Source organism: Passer domesticus, chromosome 29, assembly GCF_036417665.1.
Source record: "Passer domesticus isolate bPasDom1 chromosome 29, bPasDom1.hap1, whole genome shotgun sequence".
Classification (NCBI taxonomy): Eukaryota; Metazoa; Chordata; class Aves; order Passeriformes; family Passeridae; genus Passer; species Passer domesticus.
Window position 1 is genome coordinate 1887277 of NC_087502.1, and position 26198 is coordinate 1913474.

Consider the following 26198-nt stretch of genomic DNA (forward strand, 5'->3'; position numbering starts at 1 on the left):
GGATGTGTTGCACCACAGCCCTGCCCAGGGAGGGAAATTCCTTTCTCCTTGTGTCCAGTCTGGACCTCCCCAGCTGCAATTTCCATTAATTTTTTCTTTTTTCTCCCTGTTTTCTATTGTGTCAAAAGGATCCACCATCTCTGAAACTGCCCTTCAATCCCGCCCAGGGCTCTCGTCTGCTGTCCTCAGTCTCCACCCCACTGAGCACAGAGCTCCTTTGTCCCGATGCAGAGGGAGTCAGCAGAGGCCAAGGCAAGCCAGACCTGTCTGTCCTTGCAACCCTTGGATATGTGGGGAGTTTTGGAGGTGGAATTCCATTGCAGCCATGGGTTCCTGGACCAGAAGGACAGTTCTTCTCCACAGGAAGGAAAGGGCAGTGCCCCAGCATTTCAAAGGCTGATTAAAAGCAGTCCCAAGGAGGCCAAGGCCAGCCAGACCTGTTTGTCTTGGCAGCTTTTGTCTGGGAGCAATCCTTGGATAGAGGGAATTTGGGAAGCCTAACCCCACTTTTGTCCATGGGCACATGTACAAGAAGGACAGTTCTCTTCCATAGGAAGGAAAGTACAGAGCCCCAGTGTTTCACAGGCAGATGAGAGCTGGCCCTCAGGAAGCCAAAGGAACCTAGACAGTCCTGGCAGATTTTGTCTGGGACCTGTCCTTGGATATAGGGAGTTTTGGAGGCAGATTCCCAATTGTGGCCATAGACACCTGGACTTCAAAGATGCTTTTTACAATGGAAAGAAAAGCACATCCCTCCAGTGTTTTGAAGGCAGGTAAGAGGTGGCCCCCAAGATGCCAAGGCCATCCAGAGCTGTCTTTGCTGGCAGGTTTCCAATGGGAACAATCTTTGGATATAATCAGATATAGAGGTAGAATCCCAATTTCAGCCATGAACCCCTGGAGGAGAGGGAGAGTTCTTTCCCACAGGAAGAACTCCAGAGTTTTAGGGGCAGATGAGAAGCAACCCTCAACATGCCATCTCAGCTGGACCAGTCAGGCCCAGCCAACCAGACCTGTTCCATGTTCTTGGATCCTTGGGGCCCTGCAACATCACAATTGCCCTTTGGTTCCACGAGTCCCCATAGTATCACAAGAGATCTTTGTTTCCATGAGGCCCAGTGATATCACAATGGTCTCCTTGGCTCTGCAGTGCCACAATGGCCCCTTGCTTCCATGAGGCCTTGCAGTGTCAAAATGGTTTTCCTTGGTTCCATGGGACTGTGCAGAGTGCCACAATGGTCCCTTGGTTCTGTTGGGCTCCCCAGGATCACAATGGCCCCTTGGTTCCACAAGGCCTGGCTGTGGCACACTGGCCCCTTGCTTCCATGGGGACCCATTGGAGTCACAATGGCCCCTTGGTGCCGTGGGGTCCTAGAATGCCAGAATGGTCTCATTGCTTCCAGGAGGCCCTGCAGTGTCACAGAGAGCTCCTTGGTTCCATAAAGCCCTGCAAACCCCTTGATTCAACACGGCCTCAAAGTGTCAGAATGGTCTCCAGGATTCTAGGAGTTCCTGCAGTGTCACAAGGGCACCTTGCTTCCATGAGGCCCTGAAATATGGAATGGCCCCTTGATTCCATTGGGCTCCTCACTGTTACATGAGTTTTTAGTTACATGGAGGCCTGTAGTGTCACAATGGCCCTTGGTTCCAAAGGGTCCCAAACTGTTGTAATATTCTCCATGAGGTTCCGTGAGGTCTCACAATGTCACAATGGACTTTTGGTTCCATGAGCTTTCATAATGCTCAACAGCAGTCTCCTTGGTTCTGCAGTTTTATAACTGACCCGTGGTTCCATGAGGTGCCTCGCCTCCCACAGCTTCTCAGGGACCCTTTTCCCCATCAAGGTCCCTAATAGCCCTTCATGGCCCCTCAGAGCCCCTTATGGCCCCTCAAATCTCCTCATGACCCCTCACGACCCTTCACAGCTCATGGCCCCTCATGGCCCCTCACAGCCCCTCCTGGCCCCTCACAGCCCCTCACAGCCCTCATGGCCCCTCACAGCCCCTCATGGCCCCTCACAGCCCCAGGCCTGGGGCTCCTCCCAAAGGAGAAGGGGTCAGGCCCTGCTTGTTCTCCTTTGATTTTGGTCCCTTCACAGCAACCAGTAAAGAAAGGCTGAAATGGAGCCTTTCCCCAGCATTTCCCTCAGGGTTAATTGTGGGCTGAAGCTCTGTGCTGGCGCTGGCCCCAGCACCAACATCCCTGCAGCCGCCAGGCCTTTGCTGTCCCCCCGTGTCCGTCGCTGTCCCCGAGTCCCGCCCGGCTCTGGCAGCAGCAGCAGCCGCAGCGCAGCGGGCGCCGGCCCGGCCCAGCCGGGGCTCCCGGGTAGGAGCAGCAGCAGCGCCGGCCCCTTCCCACCTGCTCCTGCCTCAGCTCCCAAGGGCTTTTTCCAGCTGAATCCTGGAGTAGAGCAACCAGCACCCACACACAGCCCTGACTCCTCAGGGCCCGCCTGTGCTGCCCTGAGCCAGCCCTCAGAGGAGGAAAGGATCGGGTTCCAGCGCTGTTTTCAGCGCTGTTTTACTCACCCTGAGCTGACAGCAGGAGGCTGCTGCTGCTGCCTTTGCCTTGAGAATTGGAGATCATGGCTGCTCTTGTCCCTCTTCTGCTTGTCACTTGACTTTTATCTGTAAAACTGCAATTGCCTTTTTTGATCAGTGCTACCCAGAGTGCTTTTGAGATGGGGGACTCTGGCTTTTTGTCACAGGCATCATGATTAGCAGATCTTGAAATGATCACAAGTCCCTGAGCACTAAGTCAAGGAGAATTAAAGCCACACAGGCCACATTTGCAGTGCTCAAACACAGCCCTGTTGCTGCTGCTGCTGGAATAGAATCAACTGACAGAGGCCATGACAGAAATTGCCTCTGGAGTGTCAAATCAAATGAAAAAATCCACCAGGAGAAAACAAAACCAGAACTTCTCGACTCGCTTCATTGTTTCTTCTGAGCAGCAGCAGAAAATGGAGATGGCCAGAGGTATTTCCAGCTGCTGCTGGTCCCAGCTGGAGCCCAGCCTGCTGCCCAGTCCCAGCGGGAACCTGAGCCCAGCCCGGGGAGCTCCCGCAGTGTCGGGAGCTCAGCGCACGGGGGCCAGGCCCAGAGCCCCAGGCACAGCCGCCCATTGTGGGGCAGCAGCGCAGACGGAATGTCCTGCGGCCCAAACCTCCTGCTCCTGCCACACAGCGCCCAGCCTTCTCCCTCTCCTTCTCCTCTCCCAGCATGGCACAAATTCCAGCTCGGAGGAGGCTTCCCCAGAGAGGGCTCAGGCTCCTGGTTCAGCCTCAGTGTGCCTGCAGAGGAACACGGCATCTTTCAGGCGCTTCCACAAGCTCAGGGTTCTCATTTCATGGGGAATTTGGGATGAAAATGGCTTTGTTAGGAAGGACAAAACCGAAGGGAATGGATTGGAAATCCTTAGGGAAAATGACCCTTCTTACAGGCAAAGTTCACCAAGTAATTCCCTGCATTTCTCCTTTTCAGATTCTTTCAGTCATCTTCTGAGAGGTCCAGCTTGTTCTGGTGCTTTCCATGAACTGATTGTACTTGTGATTTATAGCAATGTATGAGATGTAGAAGCATCTGAGCTGAACACAGAAAGAAACTCTGTCTGTCAGCCCATTTTCATCTTCCAGATCACTTTCAAGATGTCTATGGGGATGTTGGAATGATTATCACACGGCTCTCCATTTCTGGCTGCAGGCTCTGGAGATTCTTTTTGTGCATTCAGTCAAGCTTGTGTTCCCTAACAATTCCTGGTAGCCCGTCATGTTTTCTTAAGGTAGAACAGTAACAATGAAAACATTACCAATGACACAACTGGCCAGCCCACAAGGGAAAGAAAGAAGAAGTTGTTAAGTTTTTAAATATTTGTCCTGCTTTGCTGCAAGAGTTGTGCTGCACGCACGGCGGGGAAAGCCAAGAGAAGCTGCAGTTGGTGGCACATCTTGTGACAGAAGCTGCTCCTCGTTCTCCAGGAAAAGGTTCTTGGAAAGAGCAAACAGGACTGTGGAGAAGATTCTGGGAAAAGTGAAACAGCTTTTAAGAATTGAAATAAGAATGGAAAGAAACAATCCAAGATGTTTTATTTATTTTTATGCTCCCCTTTTCCATCTTGCACTACTTCTCCTTCCCATTAATTCCAAATGGATCTTACCTCTAAGATCCATGACTTGGCAAGTTTTAGACACTCTAAAATACCATGATCTACACACTGTTTTCCTTCCCCTGTATTTTTTAGAAAGCAATGCTGGAGAGGTAAGTGCAGTGCTTGGGTCAGGTACAAATTCTGCATTCAGGGAATGTGCTCTGATAGTGTTTGACCCTCAGCAGGGACAATACACAGCAGCGACCGAGGGGATTCCTGTGCCCCTGTGCAGGAGTACAGACTCTGAGTCTTGGCTGAACACGGCAAAGTTCCCGTGTTTGGACAGGCTCAGGGGCTGCACCCAGGGATTGTGGGGCTTGGTGCGGGGGCGAACGTGTAACGGACAAACAGACACGGGGACAAACTGCCACAGTGCTTCAGTTGCAGCGGCAGTAGCGGCAGGAGAGGCACAGGGAGTGAAATCAGTGAAAGAAGCGACTCTATCGACTCCCTCTTGCTTCTCCTCTCCCTCTCCCACTGTCCCGCACCCTCTCCCGGTCTCCCTTTCCCGGTGTCCCATCCTCTTCCCGTCTCTCTCCCTCCCTGTGCCAGGCCGGGCCATACCCCGAGCCCACCCCTGGCCCCGGGCGGGGCTGCCCCATGCCCGGCCCCGGGTGTCCCGCCTTGGTCTCGCTTCCGCCCGGCTCTGGCCGTACTGGCGATGGCGCTGCTGGGCGGGCATCAGTGCCTGGGGCTGGAGCGGCGTCACCTGCCTTTGCCTCCGCCTGGCCCGAGGCCGGCCCCGACCCCAACCCCGACTCCAGCCCCGACCCCAGCCCCGGCCCCGACCCCAGCCCCAGTCCTGGCCCCGGCTCCTCCCGGGGCCCACGGAGGACACAGGCAGCACAGCCGCTCCCGCCTCCTCTGCTGTGGCTTTCCCAGCCCGAGCTCCGCCACCCGGCAGTGCAGCTGCCGCCCCAAGGCTCCCGTGTCCCGTTCCAAAGAGCAAACACCTGGGGATGCCCGGCCCGGGGCAGGTGAGGGGCGCTCGGGGCCGTTGCTGGCCCAGGCCAAGCACTGACAGCCACGTCCCGCCCGCAGGGAAGGTGCAGCAGGGCCTGAAGGAGCAGTACCAGCTGGGCTCGCTGCTGGGGCGCGGTGTCTTTGGCAGCGTCTTCTCGGCAACGCAGCTTTTGGACAGTGCCCCGGTGAGCGGTGGGCACGGCAGCGGGTGGAGGAGGAGAGAGCGGAGGAGGAAAAGAATGGGGCTTGGCAGGGCAGGTGGTGAGCTCAGCACGCTGCTCCCCTTGGCTCGCAGATGGCCATCAAAAAGATGCCACAGAACTGCACTGGGGCCAGCTGGTGAGTGAGCAGGGCCAGTGGCGCGTGCCGGGCGGGGATGAGCCGAGGCCTGGCAGGGTGGAAGCCGCCGGGACGCCTCGAGAGGGAGCAGGCGCGGGGCCAGTGCAGGGCACAGAGCATCCCGGGCTGGGTGAGGGGCTCCCCAGCCCTGGCACAGCATCGGCCCCACTGACGGCATCGTGCTCCTCCCGCAGCCCGACGGCACCAGCGCACCCCTGGAGATCGTGCTTCTGGACAAGGAGTCCACTGGCTTCCCTGGTGTCGTCCAGCTGCTGGAGTGGCTTGAGCTCCCCAAAGACATCTTGATGGTTCTGGAGCAGCCAGAGCGGTCTCAGGACCTGCAGCATTTCATTCGGGCACGGGAGTTCCTGCCTGAGGAGGTGGCACGGCAGCTGTTCCGCCAGGTGCTGGAGGCCATGCGGCACTGCACCAGCTGAGGGGTCCTGCCCAGGGACATCAAACCAGGGAACATCCTGGGTGACCTGGCCACCGGGCAGGCCAAACTGATCGACTTTGGCTGTGGCACCTACCTGCAAGACACAGCCTACACTCACTTTGCAGGTGAGCCCATGCAGGGGTGTGCTCCTGGTCCCGGCATCTCACAGCCCAACATCTCATAGCCCAAAATGGTTGTGGCAGCAGGGATTCTCCCTTTTGCTGCCCTTCATGGCACTGAGATTGTAGCTGAGTTGCTTTTGAGCAGGGCTGGGTGGGGAGCCAGCTTCCAGCCCTGCTGGCAGCCTTTGCCCACCACTCTGCCCAGAACTGGGGCTGGGGCAGCCAGCCTGACAAAAACACCTGTGCGTGGGGGTAGCAGAGGGGGGGACAAGAACCAGTGCCCCAGCCAGTCTGGTGTGCAGGTGAGAACTGCTGTGGACTGCTCCACTCACCTGGTTTGCTTTGGGTTCAGAATGTTTTTTGGGGCAATTCAGGCAGGGAGGATGAAGACATGGTTTTTCCCCAACTCTGTGTGGGTATTTATTGTCATAGTCGGGCCTTGCCAGGGCTTCCTCTGCCCTTTTCTGACACCAGTGACTTCTTTTCCAACCCTGAGTCTGTACACCAGTCCCAGGTGCTGGTGAGAGGGCAGTGGTCACCCTGTGTGCCACTGGTGCAGCCCCTGCACGCCCAGGGATGCTGGGGCCAGGCTCTGGGAGCAGCAGCATCCCCATGATGAACTCCATCTGTATTCCATAGGAACATGGTCATACAGCCCCCCAGAATGGACCCAGTTGGGCTGGTACTATGGCGAGCCAGCTACCATCTGGTCCCTGGGCATCGTGCTGCCGCAGATGGTCTGTGGGGAGCACCCATTCAGGAGGGACCAGAACATCAGCTGGGACCATCAGCTCTCACTGCCACAACAGCTCTCTCCAGGTGGATCCTCATCTCTGGGCACAGGGGGAATACCAGTGCTGGGAGACAGCAGCAGGCTCGTGAGCATCCTGCTGTGGCAGCTGCTGAGGAGGTGGCACGTGTCCTGCTCTCCTCCAAAACAGGGAATTGATGGGAAAGTTTAGGCTCAGCTCTGAGCACATCCAGCATGGCCTGGGCACGGGAATAGTGGGGCAAAGCCAACAGGAGCCTTCTCCAACTGATGGGCAGTTTCTGGTTTCTCTGCCCAGAGTGCCAAGATCTGATCAGGCAGTGTTTATGCATGCTGGACTTGGAAAGGCCCTCATTAGAAGAGATGTTCTGTGATCCTTGGATGCAGGATATTCATGTGCCCTAGAAGAAGGGAGAGAGCCACAGGTACACTTTGATGCAGGGCCCTGGTAAGTTAGAGCTCCACACATGCCTTGGCAATCAGAAGCAAAGGAACCCAGACCTTTTTTGTCCTGCCTGTGTCACTGCCCAGAGGTCATCAAATGGGAACACACAGCCCTTGTGCTGGAGCTGAGCTGCTCTGCCCAGCACTGGTGGCTGCCATCCAAGCTAATTTTGCTTGTCCTGGTTCCCTGACAGCTGGGGCCCTGGGCACAGCCCTGACAGCCTGGTCTTACCCCAAGAAAGGAGAAGGAGCCCCTGGAGAAGCTGTACTGGGTGGGAATGCTGCTGCTGCTGGAGACAGCGAGGATGACATCAAGGATGACAACCTCTTCCTCCACCTGGCCACTGGCCAGCTGAAGATGATGGACTTCAATCTGGCACCTTCTTCAAAGCCAGGCTCCACAGCGAATTTGCAGCTGAGTCCACACGCAGGGAAATGCTCCCAGATTTGGGCATTGCCCAGCCTGGCTGGGAACCAAAGGTTCCCCCTTGGCTGGCGTGGATGCAGCTGATCCTTCAGTTGGCTGCCCAGCTGCTTTTGGCAGGGCTGGGGAATGGGCTGGGGTGGGTACGAAATGGGAGTAGGCTCCTGGCCCTGCCAGCAGCCCCCAGCACCCACCGTGGCCTGGGCTGGGGTTGGAGCTGGGGCAGCCAGCCCGACACAAACAAACCCCCATGGTGGGAGCAGAGGTGGGACTCCAGAACCTGTGCTGGGGCTGCTTTGCTGTGTAGGCAAGGAAGGGCTTGGGCTGCTCCACTGCCCTTGTTTGCTTTGGGATCACGGTTATTGTGGGGGGCAGTGCAGGGGGGAAGAGAGAAAGTGTGGGCTTCCCTCACCCATGGCTGGGTTTTTCCCTAGCATGTAGGGGTTGGGCCTTCTTCAAGGCCCTGACAGAGATACAATTTTTTACCTTTTTTCTTGTTTTCCCTTTTTGTCTCTAATCTCTTTTCAAAAATTTATTGTTTGTTTTTCCAGAGGAAGCATTCTAGGTGGGGTCCAGTCTGGATCGGGAAGTGCTTGGGAGCAGCTGTGGCGTGGATGGGCCGTGCCCTTGGAGCAGGCTGAGGACATCGTTTGGGACCAGCTTTTCTTCCAGTCATGGATGGCGTGAGGTGGGTCCCTGTCTGCTTGGCAGGGTGGGATCAGAGCTTTTGGGAGATGGCAGCGAGCACAGGAGCATCCCGCTCTGGGCAGGTGCTGAGGGCTGGATGTGCCATGGCTGGCTGCAGGCTGGGCACGTGTCCTGCCCTCCTGCTCTGCTCCCCGAGGCAGCAGTGATGGGCAGCTCTGGGCACAGCTCTGGGCACAGCTCTGGGCACAGCCAGCATGGCCTGGGTGCCACAGGCGTTGGGACAAGGGGAGAGGAGCCCTCAGCTGATGGCAGTTTCTGGTTTCTCTCCTTGCAGCCGGGCTCTGTGGATGCTGAGGCTGCTCTGGGCTCTGCCAGGGCTCTGCTGGAGCTCAGCACCGGGCCAGGATCAGCCAAAGAAGAAATGGTGTGACCTGCAGCACAGACTTGCTTGAGCATTTTGGCAACACAGCTCAAGTTTGCAGAGTGTACATCTCCAAGGGAAAACAAGACCCCCCCAAAAATAAACTTGTTCAATAGCTTCAGAAATTAAATCAATCTGGGATGACCCCAAATGACATTTTTCAGCTTGCTCAAGTTGTAGCTCAGCCCTTCTCTGAACAGTTCTCTCCCCCACCTGCCTTTTACTTCCCAACTGCTCCCTCTTTTCCCCCAGTGAGTTCCCAGCCCATGGCAGTCTCCATCACACTGTTGCCTTCCTTGGTGCCCCTCACCACGAGGAAGGCCAAGCCCCAGGCTCTGGGACTCATCCTGTCACTGGCTGAGGAGCAGCAATGTCTCAGAGGTCCTGTGGGATTTTAGTGTCATTCAGAGCCACTCTCCAGCCCTCAGCTCTCCTCACTGCTGAGCTCCCACTCCCTTTTCCTTGTCCTTGCAGCAGGATGAGCTCTTTGAATCTCCTTGAACCAGCCCACTCTTCCCAGCCCACACACCCACCTCAGTGAGGCTGAAGCTGAAGCTTCTCTGTCTCCTCTGGCACACCAGTCCAGTCCCCTGTGCGGGGAGCCCCAGCCCCAGAGCACAGCACACAGCAGTGTAGTCCGGGCTGGAGCAGCTGCCCTGCAGCCCTGGCTTGGCTGTTTGTGGCAGATGAATGCTCCCTGTTTCAGCTGTCCCTGCAGGATGGCCCCTGGGCAGAGCCCAGCCGGGCTCCCACTGCAGCCCCTGGAGCTTTGGGTAGACAGTGCTCCCAGAGCTGAGGTTCACGGGGAGCACCTGGAGCTGTGCCTCGCACTCTGCTGCCGTGTGTCACAGCGCAGGCTGGCTTGTACTGTGTGAATGTACCAGCCCCTGGTGTGACTGACAGGGCCTCACCCACTCACATCTCTCCCAAGGCTGCAGCATTTCACTGGCCAGAACCTGAAGGGGCGTAGAGATCAGACCAATGACATTTTCCAGACTGGGTTTTTCAAAGGCTCTTTCTAAGGAAGGGCTGGAGAATAAACGCTGTTTGCCACATGGACATTGGGGTGAGTGGTCCCTTTGTCTCCAACCCACACCCCTGGGCCAATGTTACAGCCACCCAGTCCCTCACACATCCCCCTCGTGCCTTCCCACTGCCTTGTCCTGTCAGGGCTCCTGCAGCCCCTCATCCCTTGGTGGCCCCGTCCCCTCAGGGTCTCCCCCAGCCCGGCCAAGCTGCTCAGCAGCAGCACTGCAGCTACACAGGAGCTCCAGAGGAGCCCCATCAAGAGGCACCTGGGAGCCCTCAGCAATCCAGCCAGCAACACACGGGCAGGAGGACACGGATGGCGGTTCCTGCCTGGCACAGGGCTTGTGGCCATCTCCAGGCACCGGTCTCACAGGGGTCCCCGCAGCTCCGGCCCCTGCCCATCCGCTCTGTTGGCAGCACAGAGGCTTCAGCAGAACCACCAAAGGCCAAGGGGCTTCTGGCCACTTTCCCTGCAACACTGCACGCCTGGGCAGCTTGCTGAGCCCAAGCACCCTTTTCTCCCTCTTCCCCCATGCCCTGCAAACCCTGAGCAGCAAAAGAAAGATCCTGGGAGTCTGTCTATTACAACACATCCTATATTTATATGCTAAAGAAAAAACAAAAAGAAGAAAAGAACAATATTAAAGAAACAGAAAATCCCCGCTGGCTCGGGTGGCCCCAGCAGACAGAGCCGCTGCGATCAGCTCTCTGCAGAGCTCCAGCAGCGCAGGCAGCCCAGCCCCGACAGACGAGGCCGTGTCCTCCATGCCCTGCGGAGCTGGTCCTGCAGCCTCTGGAAGACAGAGTATTTCTCACTCTGCAGTGCCCGGAGGACATCCAATGTTTGAAGTGCCGCGTCTGACACGGCACTGCTGATGTCCTCTGCCAGGTGTTCAAGGGCTGAAAGAGAGAGGAACAGAGCCATGGTCAGATCCCAGAGCTGAGGGGACCCGAGGAAAGCCCCCTGCCAGGGCCATCCCAGCCCGGTCTAGCCATGGTCAGGAGGGAGCAGGGACCAAGGGGCTCAGCCCGAAGCTGCTGGCCACGAATGCCCCAGGTGGCCCTGAAATCTCTGTGTGCTCTGCCCACGCCGGCCCTCGTCCGCACAGGGAGCAGAGCCCTCCGCAGCCGGGGCAGGGCTCGCAGCTGCCCCCGCCAGCCCCCGCTGCCAGCCCGCTGCCCTCACTCACCGCTGCAGATGAGCTGGAGCTCTTCCCTCTTCCCCCTCAGGTGCTGCCCGGCCATGCCTGGGAACACAGAGCCTGTCACGGCGCCAGCGGCACAGCTCCCTGCCAGTGGCGCTGCCGGCGCTGCGGCCGCACGCCCTACTGGCCCGGCAGGGCTCAGCCCGGGCCACGCCGCACGCTGCCGCCCGAGGGCACGGCTGCCAGAGGCCGGCAGCAGCGCCCAGCCCAGGCGGGGCTCCGGGGCGCCGGGCCCGGACGGCGCTGCCGGGGCAGCGGGCGGGGCTGGGGCCGAGCTGCGGCGGGCCGGGGAGGGAGCCCGGGCTCGTGGCTCACCCGTGAACCTGATGGCCGCCGCTCGCAGGGACTCCTGTGGGTTCCGCAGGTACGGCAGGGCCCGGCGCAGGTGCTCGGCCGCTCGGCTCCTGTCCTCTGCCAGCTGCAGAGAGCGGCAGCAGGGAAGGCTCGGCGCGGGCTCAGCCCCTGTGGCGGGCGCTCCCTGCGCCCAGCCCTGGCCTCCCCTGCCCGCACAGCCCTGAGGCGCGGCCAGCAGCCGCTGGCGCCGGGCTCTGGAGGGGGCAGAGGGCCGGCTGCAGCCCGGGGAGCCGCGGTGCCGCCCCGGCCCACAGCCCCGCCGGGCCGCGGCTCCATCGGCCCCCAGCTCGGGCCCACAGGAGCCTGGAGAAGAGCCCGCACGGCCTCGGGGTGCAGCAGCGGGCAGGGGCACAGCTACCGGTGCCGCACACTGAGCACGGCGCTCAGGGGGCTTCTCCAGGCTGAGGCTGGGGCTTCCAGGCCCTCCTTACCAGGCACTCGGTGAACTTCCACAGCTTCTTGTTCTTCAACTGTTTTTCAAGATCCCTCCTCTTCAGGAGCTCGGCCACACAAAGCAGCGTTTCCTGAGAAACCTGGAGAGCAGCAGAGACGCAGAGATGGCCCCACAGCCCAGGGTGCAGGACCCGCGTCCCTGTGCCAAGGCCTGGAGGAGGCTGCAGCCCGGCAGGCGCCAGGGCAGGAGGCGGCCGAGCCCCCTGCCAGGGGACAGCAGCAGCCCATGAATCCTCACCTGTGCCACAAGCCGATTCTCATCATGGCAGTGGAAGAAGAGTGGCAGCAGGCTCTGCCGCAGGGGTGTCTTCAGGGCCTTTTTTTCCTTTTTCCGTGGAAGCGTCACCAATGTTCGGAAGAGGAGTATGGAGAGCACCTGCACCTGGTTATTGTCCTGGATGAAAGGAAGAGAATAAGACCTCAGCATTGGCTGCAAGGGGCTCAGCTTGGCACAGGCCTGCAAATTCACAGAGCACAAAGTGTCCGGGCAGCACCCAGTGGCCGTGGCTGAGGGCAGCGAGCCTTACGTGGTCAAAGAGTGGCAGGAGCGCCTCAACCAGCTGCAGTGTGATGGGGCCGGCTATCAGCGTGTCATTGTCCAAGATTATAAAGCTGAGTAGCATGACCGTCATGCAAACTATCTCTCCATCTGTGTCCTGCAGGAGCTCCACAAGGCTTTCAGTCAGGCTCCACATTTTTTTGGTCTGTTCGGAACACAAGTTGGTGAAATGCCATCCTGCTGTGGCAGGGCCCAGAGGCCAAAGGCCTATCCTGAAGCACTCGGGCAGCTGAAGCGGGAGGCAGGAGAGCTGGGAGCAGCTGCCCCAGCACCCAAAGCCCAGCCAAGCCCAAAGGACTGCATTGCCCAGCTTAGCCCCTGCCCCCTTCTCACCATGGAGGGCTCGTCAGTGAACTTGAGAAGGGCCCTGAGTGCCAGGCGACGCCTCTCCCTGCACTCGCTCCGCAGGTGCCTTGACAAGATCTGCAGGACTCTCTTAGCACCACGTTCACTCAAGTCCAGGAACTCGAGGACCTGAAAGGCACAGGGCAGTGACAGGGGAGCCGGCCAGCAGGAGCCAGAACCGCACAGGGCTGGGCCCAGGCAGCAGCACAGGCACGGGCACCGTCCCAGGCAGCTGCGGCTACGAGAGGGCAGAGAGCTGGGAGGCAGCGCTGGCCATCAGGCTCACCTCCGCAAGGAAGGCCAGGGCGGGCAGCTCCCAGCGTGGCTCCTGTGTGCTGAGCAGCCGGAGCAGGTAGCGAGCGATGCGGGAGCACAAGGACATGGAGACACAGGACATCTCCCTGGCAGGAGAAAAAGTCACCAAGACTGTGGGCCATGGGGACAAAGCTCTGCCAGGACTGACTCACAGAGGTCTGGTCTTTCCCCAGCATCCTGCAAGGGACCCTGGGCTATTTGGGAGGTGGCTCCTTGTGGGCACCCTCCTCTCCCAGCCTTTTCCGGTCTGCTTGGCTGTCCCTCAGTGACAAGGCCCTCTGGCCCGCGACCATGGGGACTGTGTGGGGCACCCTGGGCACAGAGCACAAATGTCAGAGGCAGCGGGGAGAAGGGGGTCTCACCTGGCCAGCAGAGCCACGGCATAGTGGTGGGTGTCAGCACACAGCAGCGTGTCCCAGCCACACGCTGGTGCTTCCATCGCCACCACCACGTCCTCGTGCTGCATTTGGCAGAGCAGGGACTTCAGGGTCCGCACTGCAAACCTGCGTGCAGAGCAAAGCCCCGGTCACGCTGGAGCACTGGCTCCTGCCCAGGGACGTGGCAGGGACAGGAGGAATGGGATGGAGCACCTGTTGGGGCTGGCGGCAAGGTCATATTGCTCTTGGCATCCCTTCCAGAAGGTATGGACCTCCTCTGGCATATCCAGGGTGGTGAAGAACACTTGGAAAAGCAGATGCACAAAGAGGCGGGGGAAATACACCGTCACCACGTGTGGGACACAGGGCACCTGGAGGATCTTCCACATCACCACAGTGGCCTGCAAAGGACAAAGCCCCCTGAGACAGCGCTCAGTGCCGAGGTGTCCGTGTGGCAGGGCCTGAGCAGGGGAGGGAGAGGCCCAAAGAGGCGCAGGGGGAGCAGGGGCCTGGTGCCCCTGAAGCTGCCCCGAGGCCAGGTTTCATCCCAGCGCCTGAGGCAGGGAGATGCAGTGGGGGAAGGAGGATGGAGAGCTGCTGGAGAGGCGGCTTTGGGGCCAGCAAAGGCCAGTTGCAGAAACTCACAGCCAGGACCAAGACACCCGTTTTGTCCCCATCGGAGGTGCACATGCTGTGCTCGGGCCAGCTCCCCAGCACATCCAGGAGTATCAGCAGCGCAGGTTCCGCAGTCCTGGGCGAGCACATGATGCTCTTCCACATGGTCAGAGCAGCTCTGTGGGGTTAGAGCTCTGTCTCAGGGGGGTCTGGGACACAGCACTGTGGCCTGGGCAGCAGCGGGGACCTGAGCTGGCTGCCAGCTCTGCCCCTGCCCACTGCCACTGGCCAGCAGCTCCCAGCAGCCCAGCCCTGTGGGGACAGGCCCCTGAGGGGCCGTGAGGGAGCATGGCAGCAGGCTCGGGGACTGACGTGCCAGGGCTGGCAAAGGGAGCAGCCAGAGGGCCCTGGAGCTCTCTGTTGCTCAGACAGCTGGGACAGGCTGTACAGGCTGATGGGCTGGGGAGCCCTGAGCGCTCTGGGCAGGCGGGCCCCATACCTGTCACAGGATGGGGCCACACGCAGGAGCGTCACCAGTACGTCAGCGGGCTGTGCTTCGGTGAGATCCAGCAGGGTCCTGTTCAGCCTGTGCTCAGCAAACTGATTGGCCATGAGCCACTGGTGGATGTACCTGACCATGGCGGGAACCTGGAGAAGGCACGGGGACACTTGGAAAGCTGCCAGAGGGAGGAATGTCCCCAGCTTGCCCAGAGAAGTGCTTCCCTTCCCACCACACTGCCATGGCCTCAAAGGCTTCCAGTGACCAGCGGGTGTTGCTTGGGAGGCCAAGCAATTCCTGGCAGGATCAAACCCTGGCCACGGGCTGCTTACTTGCTTTGGATTGCAAAAGCCCTCCTCTACCAGCATATCCAGCAGGGCAGCACTGGTCTTGGTTTTGAAGATGTGCGAGTATGCTCTGAGCCCAGTGCCCACGGTGCTGGTCTCTTCCTCCCGAATTCTCTTGATTAATTTGCAAACCAGCTGTAGGAGAAGGGCAAGAAACCAGGGATGTTCCACAGAATGCTCCAGGCATGGTGACAGCAGGCCCAGCCCAGGTGGGGATGGCTGCAGGTACCTGTGCCGTTCTGTGGAAGAGGCCACGGCTGGATTGCTGCTCTTGTGTGCGCTCCACAGCTGCATCTGGCAAAGAGCGAGCGCAGCCAGAGCTGAGGGGCTGCGGGAGAGGCAGGAGAACACAGCCCAGCCCTGCACTGCCCAGGCAGGGACAGCCCCAGGATGCCCCAGGGGATGGAGCACGGCCGCTGCGGGGTGTCTGCCTGGCCCCTCTTCCGTCCTGTCCATAGGCATGGCCCAGGAGATGGGATGCCATGGGACGGGATGCCATGGGATGCCATGCCACGGGATGGGATGAGTTGCAATGGGATGCAGTGGGATGCTATCACACCAAGTTGGCTGCAGGCACCAACCCTGTGGCCCAGCTCTGCCACTCACCCTCCTGCAGTGGCTTGAACGGCACCACCTCTTCCTTCTCCTGTGCTGGGGCAGCTCCAGGGCCTTCTTCCTCTTCCTCCACACAGGCCAGCTTGGGCACTCTCAGGGGTCTCTGCTCCATGTCACTGACTGGATTTGTGGCTGCTTGCAGGAGAGATGCCTCGGAAAAGCTCCGAGTCAGCAAGTCCTGCAGTCGTGCCTGGAAGGCACCTTCAAGAGCGAAGCCTCAGGAGGGCTACAGGACAGCACGTCCTGCACTCTGCTCTGGAGGGCTCCTGCCACAAGGGCAGGAGAGTCCTGTCAAGGATGGTGGTCTGGCCTCGAGGGCACTGGCGGCAGGGATGGGAGATGCCTCCGGGGCACCAAGGCCCACGGTCTGCCCTCGAGGGCACCTGCAGGAGAGAAGCCTCGGGAAGGCCACGGGTCACCAAGTCCTGTGGTCTGGCCTCGAGGTCAGCTGCAGGAATAACACTTCGGAAAGGCTCCGGGTCAGACACGAACGAGTGTGCTGTGTGGGGCTCCTCACAGCACTGCTCTGTCTCGTCCTGTCCCGTTGTGTGCTCCGAGCACTCTGGAGTGTTCTTGTCGCCACCAGCTCCTATGTCACCACGTGTCACAAAGGGCTCTAGGATACCCGTTCCATGGCGTGGTGACCATGGTACACCGTGTCACAAAGAGCCCCTGCACACACTGCCCCTGCCCTGGAGCCACCCCCAGCCCACCCAAAGTGGCCCAGGTTAGGAGGAATCTCTGGCCCCGGGTGTCTGAGACAGCCTGACAGGGTCTTTAGGAACGGCTCAAACCATCAGCAAATGCTGCCCTTCTCTGCAGGCTCAGGGCAGCAGAAGGAGCCCCCAGGGCTGCTGACAGAGCCCCCCTGGGAAGGGCACGGGGCCTTCCACAGAAGCTGGCACGGCCTCCTAGGGACACGTCCTGGCTGGTGGCCATCCTAAACCTGCGGGTGTGACATGGACAAGGAACGTGTGGGCCAGGGCACGAATGCTGCTCTGAGCCCTGGGGCCCGTGCAGCGCTGCCATCAGCAGCTGTGGCAGAGTCCCTGCCCAAGCAGACCTGCCACCCCTCAGCCCTGGCAGCGCTGGTGCCCGTCTCCTGCCCAGAGACCTGTGCCCCGGGGGGCTTCTGTGCCACAGGGAGCCAAAGCCCACATGCACTGGGGACTGTGCTCCTTCCTGCAGGGGCTGCTGGCAGGAGCAGCTGGAGCAACTGCTGGCAACACTTGGTCTCTGTCAGAAGCTCTTACTCCGTGCTCAAATTATTTTCTCATTGAAGTAATTTCCTTCTTCAGGAAAACACCTTAACAGCAAAGGCACAGAAGAATGTGGCATTTAAGAATCCTCAGTTCAGGAAAGCTTCACTTCCCATTGCTTAACTCAAGTAGTTCCAAACAGTTGCAAACTTCCCAAATCAATTGGGATGGCTTGAGAAGGTGAAGACTTGGAATTCTGCTTCCCATCTCAAAGGATGTCTTAATGTCATCCACTGAGAGTCACTTTACAGAACATAACACTCCACAGAGGCAAAAAAAAGGGCCATTCTTTGGTTTGCAAATGGTTTTCTATGAAGGGATGATAATATCCTCATTCTCTTAAGGAATAAAACTCTCAAGAAATGAAAGTTCACTCAGTGTTCCCAAAGTAGCCCGACCAAAAAAGTAGATGGCAAAAGGGCTAATCATCCCCCTGGTACAGATATCTAAGTGGCCAGTAAAGTACAGCTCTGCCCTCTGGTTCCCTGCAGGAGAATCAGGACCATGAACAGGAAAAGTCACAGATATTCTTTCTGCCCTCCGGAACCAAAGCTGTGCCAAACCACAGATGCTGCCTTCAACCTGGCTCAGATTCCAGCCTAGACCTCTCACCTTCCAGACAATGCCTTCTCCAGCACCCCCCCAACACCAACCCCCCCAGCCTCCCACACAGAAGCCCTCAACACCTCGCCAGGACCCCAAGCTGTCCCTGTCCCTCTGCAGAGCTTTCCCACCCTCCAGCAGACGCCCTGGTTCCCTGCACGTGCCGTGGGATGGCCCTCAGGAGGGTCTGCTCCAAGGCCTTCCCTGGTGGCAGCTCAGGCTGCCAGGCCTGTGGTTCCTGGATCACCCTTCCCACCGAGCCTTCCTGTGCACGGCTGTTCCATGGGCACCTTTGCTCAGCTCGGACTTCTCCACTTAACCAGGACTGCTGGTCAAGGATCCAGAGCAGCCTGGCCAGCTCTTTCTCCAGCTCCCTCTTTACTCTCAGGGGAGCTAGAGCATTCCACAGGAAAGCAACTGGTGCCACAAGGAGCCTGAGGCACCTTTGGCAGTGAAACAAGGCCTTTGTTTGACCTAAGTAAGCACAAGCCATTCACATTAGTGAACAAGTGCTTAGCACAGACAGACCTGAGTACTTGCACCAGTTAGAATAAGAAAAATTTGGGGGCCTAATTGACAGGAGAGTGACTTGACAAAAAGCTTTAGACATAGTCTGCCAGAAGAACTAAGGGCAAGTACAGAATCAGCCCTGTGCAGGGAAGCCATGAGGAAGACTTTGTGCTGCTTTAGGGCATCGAGACCACTGCTGGCCAGCACCTGGACATTAGCTTCAAATATAGGAATGTGACACAGTGTATTTCTAACCCCCTGCCTATGGAACCACCTCAGCAGCATAAAGATGGATGGTATTTTTGATACAATTCCTACACCAACCCACTGAAATTTATCCATGGCAGAGAAGCATTTCAGTGGGGTGTAGACTCCTGCCCTCCCACCAGGTCAATAAAAGGGCTTTTGGCAGACAATGCATTTGTCTGCTGATTTCTTTGAGTGAGGGAGACCCCTCAGGACTGCTGTATCCTGAGGGAACACTGTTGGCCTTGACCTGTAGGCACCTGCACAAGCTTAAAATCAGCTGCCTCAGCTTCCAGAACATCTCTTGGCCAGCATCCTGACATGGATGTAGGATTGCTGCGAGGCACTTCTGGGACACAGCAGGACAGGACCGGCTGTCTCGTGTCCACGTAGCACCCCCTGACACAGCCTGGGTCATCCCAAAACCAGACAAACACTCACGTGTCAGCAGAGGGGAGCAAGGAGCACTGGGCTCCTCTCAGGGTATCTCAGCTGGGCTTGCTCCACAACACGCCCCCATTTTAAGGCCTGCTGATGCCCAGCTGCCAGAATTGCCTACCTTGTTCTCTCCAAGATGCACAGGGAGAGCCAATGCGCAGGACGCCTTGGGATGCAAACCTTCCAAGCCTTTTCTGAGGCCAGGGGCACAGCAAGATCAGCCAAGACTCTCCACGCTGCCTGGCCCACCCAGCCCAGCTCTGTGCTGGCCCTGGGCCACAGCAGCTTCCAGCAAGCAAGAGGCAAATAAATGCATATTGCCAAGAGCTGAAACACAGCAGAAAGGTAAGATGAGAAAAGTGTGTGTGTAAAGGCCTTTTAATTCACAGCTCTCAAAGAGAGCTTTGGGGCTTATGGCTGGGCAGAGATGCTCCTGCTCACACCTCTGTCCAGAGGTGGGGAACACACCCTGCTGCAGGTGCTTGGGTTGGTCTCTGCAGATCCAGGTGGATGCCAAACCTGCTCTTCACAGCCTTCTTCCTTGCCCTGCCCCTCTGCCATGTGCAATGGGCATCAAGGACTGAAAGGAGCACAGAGAGCCAAAGGGGGTCACTTGCACCTACCTCACTGGGAGCTCCCTGGGAAGCCCTTTCCTTGAGAAGCAAGCCCCTTTCCTCCAAAGGCATTTCCCCAAATGTGTAGCTTTCCTGGGGAGCACCAACACACTGTTAAAAAAAGCTGGCAAGGCTGAATTACTTCAGGTCCTTTCAGGACAGGCACTCCAGCTCTAGCTTGTATTCCCCCAAGTGTGTGTCCAGGTGGAGGTTCAGAGGTGCAGCCCCAGTCTCTCTACAAACACAAGCTGCCTGCTGCCTCTTCACCTGCCCCAACTCCTGCCTGCACTCACAGCACCAAAACCAGGCTGTTCCCAGCCAGAGCCCAGAGTCCTGTCCCTGCAGGACGCTCCTGCCAGCACTCTCCAGGACTCTCCGCTGTGCATGCAGCACTTTTCATGCCCGCTCTCAACAGGCTCTGGAAGGCAGAGCACAACCTGGCTGGCTCTGCCACCAGCACACCCCAAACACAGGCAGAGGAAGAAGCAGCAGGGGTTGTTTTGTGACCATGCCCCAGAGAAACTGGAAGGGTGCCCTCCCTCTGCTCTCGCTTGGTTGGCTTTCTGACTGGGTCTGAGGCTGGGGCTGCCATTCCTTGGTTGTGGGGACCAGAACCACACCCAGGATCCCGGCACTGCCTGGCAGCGCTCCGGGCACTGGCACGGTCGCGTGTCCGAGTCTCGGGCACCGTGCTGCTGCTTCATTTGCTCTTAGGCACACCCAAAGCTCTCTCTTAAGCCCGGATGGTCTCTGGTTCTGCCCTCTTCCTGATCCTGTGCAGGCATGGAGCACTGCTGTGCTTTCAGGAAGCTGTTCCTGAAACCTTCCAGCATTCCAAGCTCCTTTGCCCTCTGTGGATGCTTGTCAGGGCATCCCTCACAGCTGGCTTCAGAACATCCTCAGGCTGGCTATTCCAAAATCCAGGGGCTCCAGGGTGCTCAGCAAGATCTGTAACTCCACAGTGTTGTGGAACTGGACATTCAGCACAGGGACCTTTCCAGCCTGATCTGCCCTCGTTCCTCTGTGTCTGTGCACAAACACGGCATGGAAGAGAACGGCAGGAGGGGCCTGTGTGTCCCAGGGCTCTGGATTTGCATCGCTTCAGCTCCACAGAGATGCAGGTAAAGCAAAGAAGCCAAACTGCTTATTAATGGAAAGCGAAGCAAAGGGATGAGCTGGGAGGGAAGAAAGGGGATAGGCATGGTCTGAGGGCGGAAGAGAGGGAGCTGCAGCAGGGAGGGAGAAGGCAGGAGCTATGGGAGCTTCCCACAGGCTCAGCTGTGCCAGTCATCAGCTGTGCCTGGAGCTCCATCTGGTCTCCTCTGGTCCCCAGGTGGTCTCATCTTCCAAGGGATCTGGAGGTCTTAAGGAAACACTGCTACTTCTGAGCCAGCAGATGAAAGTAGTTCTGCAGCTCTTCCCTCAAACATCACCTGAACAAATATGCTGATGTGGGAGGGGCTGTCGTTTTCACTCAGGGCTGGAAGAGAGAAGAATAGAGCCACAGACAGAACCTGGACCTGCAGGAATCCAAGGGTACCTTCCTTCCAGGGCCATCCCATCCAGCTCTTGCCATGGCCACAAGATAGGAGGGGGCAAGGGGATCAGCTGCAAGGTGCTGGCCGTGAATCCCCCTGCCCACATCCCTGAAATCTCTGTGTGCTCTGCCCACGCCACCCCTTGTCCACAGAAGGAGCGAAGCCCACTGCAGCTGGGGCGGGGATTGCAGCTCCATACAGGAGCTCAACACAGGCTAACCATAACTAAGGCTACTGTGGCTGTTATCCAGTTTGCTTTATGGCTAAATAAGGTGAGGGATTCATGGATCTTTAACTTCCGCTGGAAGGCAGGCACGTGGATTCAGAGCTATCACACTAACTGTATGTTTTGGGGGTTACTTTAATAATGGTACTTACTGTGAGGAAATGACACAGGGGAAAATTTTCTCCCAAACCTTCAGCCATCTCTTTGGGTCTGCCCCAGCAGTTTTCAAAGTGTTAGATCCACTCTAAATACTAATGATATCAAACAGTGGTTGGTGTTGCTGATAGGCCTGTTACATTTAGCATTCAGAGATAAGGGAAGATTAACCTGGATAAGCACCCTGACACCTCCCCCAGAGCCTGGGGATGCTGCTGCCCCAGAGCCTGACCCTGCCCCACAGCCCACCCAGACTGGGTGGGGGTTCAGGTGAAGGAGATAGGGTAGATGCTGAAGGGGTACATTTCCCCAGCTGGTGAGAAACCCTCCCCCTGCCTCAAAGAGGGAGAGTCTGATGGTGCAGCAGTGGAACCCACAGATGTTACAACCGTCCAGGCTCCAGCTGAACTGCAAAGGCAGCCACAGCCAGCAGCAGTTGCCCCTGTGGAAACAAGGAGATCTAAGATGAAATCAGAACACCCAGATAAGGATAAGAAAGGAGTGCCCTCACAATCCACAGGGGAGCCAGAGGTTGCGATCATCCCCGAGTCCCTGATGTACAAAAGTCACCGTAATCTGCACAAAGACATTGTATGACGGGGACGTGAGGCTTATACAACCTGGCTACTCTGGGTCTGGGACCTTATGGGTGCAGGCGGCCAACTGGATGGTGCATTCCTCATTGAGGGAGGCTGCTGCTGAGAAGGCCAGGAAATATCAGCATCTTCATTCACAAATACAAGAACTGACCAATGCAGTAGATATTGAATTTGTAGGTTTCCCCATGGGAGCAAGGGAAAAATGGTACAACAAGGACTTGGAGTTGCTTTTGGCCCTTGGTATCTCTAAAATGTGCCTAGGGAAGATTGCCTGGGCCTTGGCATCCAGAGTGCTTGTCGCCTCTGTAGATATTGTACATATATTTGTCAGCAAAGTTTGTTTGATTGTATCTGTTTAATACATTAAGCCCCTTCCCGTGATGGTTACAACTGGATAGTGGAATTGATTTATGGGAGGGAGGGGTTTGTCCTTCATACCATGTCATTCCTTGCCCAGTTCTTGGGTTTCAAATTCTGATCTGGACCAGGTGGATGGGCCACGTTTATTTAACCTGGAATAGAGACATATATATTTGTATATGTTTATTAAGTAGCCAAATGCTACTTAAGGAATTGGAAAGGAATTTGGGACCCTTGCCCAGGACTCAGGTAAGAATCAGGGATATTGATAAGGGAGCCAGGGTCCCTTTCCTTCTGGGAGCAGCTTTTAATGAGTGTCAGAGAGAGGTTTGTCGACAGGGAGAGAATGCAGGAGCACCACACAGAATGTGCTGGAAGACCCTTGAGGAAAGGATCCAACAGCCGAGAGACGTGGCAGTATTGGAGGTACTCGTTGGGAGGGATGGACAGCATGATAATGATCCCGACAAGGTATCAAGGGCATATGTGGAGTCTGGCACATCTGGGGCCATCTCAATACAGCACCTTCATTGCAATGATTGATGCTGACACCAACCGAGAGACAGCGGGTGCTGTCACCAACAAGCTTAGAAATTACAAGAGTATGATCAATGGCCCAGTGCAGGCTCATGTCTCTGCTGTGATTAAGGAGTTCAAAGAGGAGATGAGGGAGATCAAGGAGGAGGTGAGGAAGATCAATGCAGCACCCATGCGAGTCACAGGCCCCAAAGTCAGAGCCCAACATCCCCCAGCTAGAGAGAGAGGGTACACCCCACAGGCTGACCTGTGGTTCTTCCTGTGTGACCATGGGGAAGACATGGGAAGGTGGGATGGGAAACCTACTTCTGTGCTGGCAACTCAAAGGGAGCACTAACCAAGGGAGTTCCACTAAAGTGAAGGTAGCCTCAACCTCCCATGACCAAGCTGCTGAGTATGATCTGTCAGATCCCCTTGAAGGTACCTCTACCATGTATGCCCAGGAAAGAAATAATAACCAGGGCTAGAGGGGCCCTGCCTCTAGCCTGGGAGAGGCACGGGAAAACTGGATGTTCTGGATGGTGTGGATCCAATGGCCTGGCACACCAGAACCACAGAAATACGATGCCTTAGTTGATACTGGTGCACAGTGTACCCTAATACCATTGGGACATGTGGGGGCAGAGCCTGTTTCCATTGCTGGGGTGACAGGGGATCACAGCAATTGACCATGTTGGAAGCAGAGGTGAGCCTGACTGGAAAAGAGTGGCAGAAACATCCTACTGTGAGCGTCCCTGAGGCCTCGTGTATCCTGGGCATGGACTTCCTCTGGAAAGTCTATGGCAAAGACCCAAAGGGACTCAGGTGGGCTTTTGGCATAGCTGCTGTAGAGGTAGAAGACATTAAGCAGCTGAACACCTTGCCTGGACTATCAGAAAACCTATCTGCAGCAGGTGGAAGAGCAACAAGTGCCAATTGCTTCTTCGACTGTGCACTGCCAGCAGTATTGAACAAATTGAGATTTTGTGATCCCCATCCACAAAATTATCTGTGAGCTGGAGAGCCAAGGGGTGGTCAGCAAAACCCATTCACCCTTCAACAGCCCCATTTGGCCTGTGCACAAGTCTAAAAGAAAATGGAGACTGACTGTGTTGTCTGGGCACAGATGGGGCAGAACCCGGTGCTCCTTTTGCTTTTTTGTTAGTTACTTTAGCTAGCTGAGGCATTCCAGGTTTTCCCTGGACTGTTTTTCTTTCCCTCTTCTTGGAACCATTCAAACCTGCTCCAGACTGGGCCCTGAGGAAACACCAAGAGCTCACACTTTGCAGCCTACGGGGCCCTACTCTGCAGCCCTTCCCCGCACCAGAGGGACTGATAACAGAGCAACCACCCCCCAGAGAGACTTTCTGATCTGCTCATGCAAGTGGGGCATGTTATGGTTCATTAGCTGAACTCAGAGTGCAAAAACAACACGGAGGATATTTCAGTATTGATCAAAACAAATGCACCTTTTATTGAATGACCACAGCAAATGCAATAGAGGGATTAGAAAAGGAGATAAAGGATAGAGAGAGAGAGAGAAAAAGGGGAAAGGGGTAGAGCTACCAAACATAGAGACGAAATCCTCGTGGACCAGCCAATAGATCCGCCTTGGCAAGTTGGGTAGAATCTCAAAGTCTTGGTTAACTCAGGGGTCTATTACAGTTCTCCACCGGGGGGGGAACAGGTAAAAGACAATGGAGAATGAGTCTATTGAGAACGGGAACAGACAGTCCATGTTCTGAAACAGGGTAAGTCAATCTCAGCAGTGAGCATGGCCCATTGTTTCAGGACTGGCTTCTTTGGGAAACCAGTCTTGGTCCAGGAACACACCTGCAGGCAACACTTGGCAGACATCCTGCTTCAGTCCAGCCAGTGCCCCTGTGTCAGAATTGAAGGGGTCTCAGTCTCGGTCCTTGGGAGGGAGCTTCAATCTCCGTCCATCACGGTGGTCATGAGGCAGATGAGGGATTTTCTGTGGAGGACCACCAAAGTTACCCCAGAAAGTTCATTTGGCCAAGAGGTGGGGAAATTCATGGGCTATTGTCATGAAGCAGGTGGAAGCATATAGGGCAGGTCGCTCCTTGGCAGGCCCTGCTCAAAGCAGTGTACCATGGCTGTAAGCACAGCTGCAAACAATCACCTAGTGAGCATCCACCTCAACCAGGCCAGAACTCCAGTCAGGGTCTTCAGGGTTTTGGTCTCTGCTCTTGCGACGGTCGTGAGGCAGATGAGGGAAACTTTGGACCATCTCTTGCAGTCATCTCTTCAGAGTGACAAATGAGCTTTGTCATCTGGTATTGTTCATTTTGTGTGCTGGGGAATGCTTTGCCTGTTCAATAAACAGGTTTTCCCACCTCTCTCTGAGGAAATTCTTTTCCAAACCGGTTGTGGGAAGGGGCCGTGTGGGTTGGCTTTCTGGGGGGGCCCCTATTGGAGGTTTCCTCCCAAATTTGCCCTAAACCAGTACATTCCTGCATTCCCGATCCCATATTCCCATTCTCATTGCCCCATTCCCCATCCCATTGCCAGTACCGGTGTTGTTCCCATTCCCTATCCCACATTCCCGTTCTCATTGCCCCATTCCCTATCTCATTGCCAGTCCTGGACCCGTTCCCATTCCCTATTCTACATTCCTGTTCTCATTCCCTCTCCCATTACCAGTCCCAGGCCTGTTCCCATTCCCTATACCACATTCCCATTCTCACTGCCACACTCCCTATCGCATTGCTGGTCCTGGTGCCGTTCCCATTCCCTATCCTACATTCCCATTCTCATTATCCTATTCCCGGTCCTGTCCCCGGCTCCTTCTGTCTGGGGGAGTGGCTCTCCAGGGTCTGGTCTCCCCTGGGCACAGTGCAGCTGATTTTGGGGTGTTGCCATTTTTCCAGCAATGGCCATGGGGGGTGTTGGCGAAGCTGGCGATCACCCGGTGCCAGCGGGCGGGCCACGGGTTTGGGGATCCCCGGGAGAGGCGGGAATGAAAGGCGGGAGCCCCGGTGTGGGGAGAGGGGCGATAGCAGAGCTGGGGGAGCTCCGGCAGGCTGGAGGGGCGGTGGAGCCGGAAGATGAGTGGGGCCCGGGCCCCGAGGCTGAAAGTATTGTCGGGGAGCGGGGGAAGCGCTGAGTGCCTGGGGTGGGGGGATGCTGGAGAAGGGGACCCTGGGACACCTGGGAGTCGCATTCAAATGAGGGGAGGATGAGCCCTGGGAGCCCCAAAAGCCCCTCAGCATTTCTGAGCAGGACCCGGGAGAGGGGGGATGCCCAGGACCCACGGGCCCCTCAACAGCTCTGAGGAGAGGGACCCCCATAACTCCAAAGTAAGGACACTGGAAACAGGGAACCCCTGGGAGAGGTTTTTGACTCCTCCTTGATTTTTGGAGGTATTTCTGGTCACCAGACACCCGGTGACTTCTAGAGATGGACTTGGTTAGCAGGACCTTCAAAGGCAATGCACTCAGATCTTGTTTTTCTCTCAAATCAGGATTTCCCATTCCCAACAATTTTCTGAATAGAGAAGGCTGTGAGGAAGCGAAAGATGCCTCAGGACTCTGAGGCAGGTGAGGAGGAAGTCACTGCGCCTTTCTCCCTCCCTCCTGCTCCACCTCCCAGCCCAGAATGGCCCCTGGCTGCAGGACAACCCTGCTGTCTCAGGGAGATAAAGAACTAGGAAAGACCTCTGGCTCGGACTCGGCAGCTGCTGGGGAC

General features: G+C 57.0%; 1 long non-coding RNA gene across 1 annotated transcript; it reads left to right on the forward strand.

Annotated features, from left to right (window-relative positions):
• The first annotated feature begins 5876 nt into the window (after nucleotides 1-5876).
• LOC135287441 (uncharacterized) lies at nucleotides 5877-7377 on the forward strand. The gene is made up of 3 exons (XR_010351121.1): nucleotides 5877-6009; nucleotides 6646-6825; nucleotides 7074-7377. It is a non-coding gene; the product is annotated as an uncharacterized LOC135287441 (long non-coding RNA).
• Nucleotides 7378-26198: the final 18821 nt, after the last annotated feature.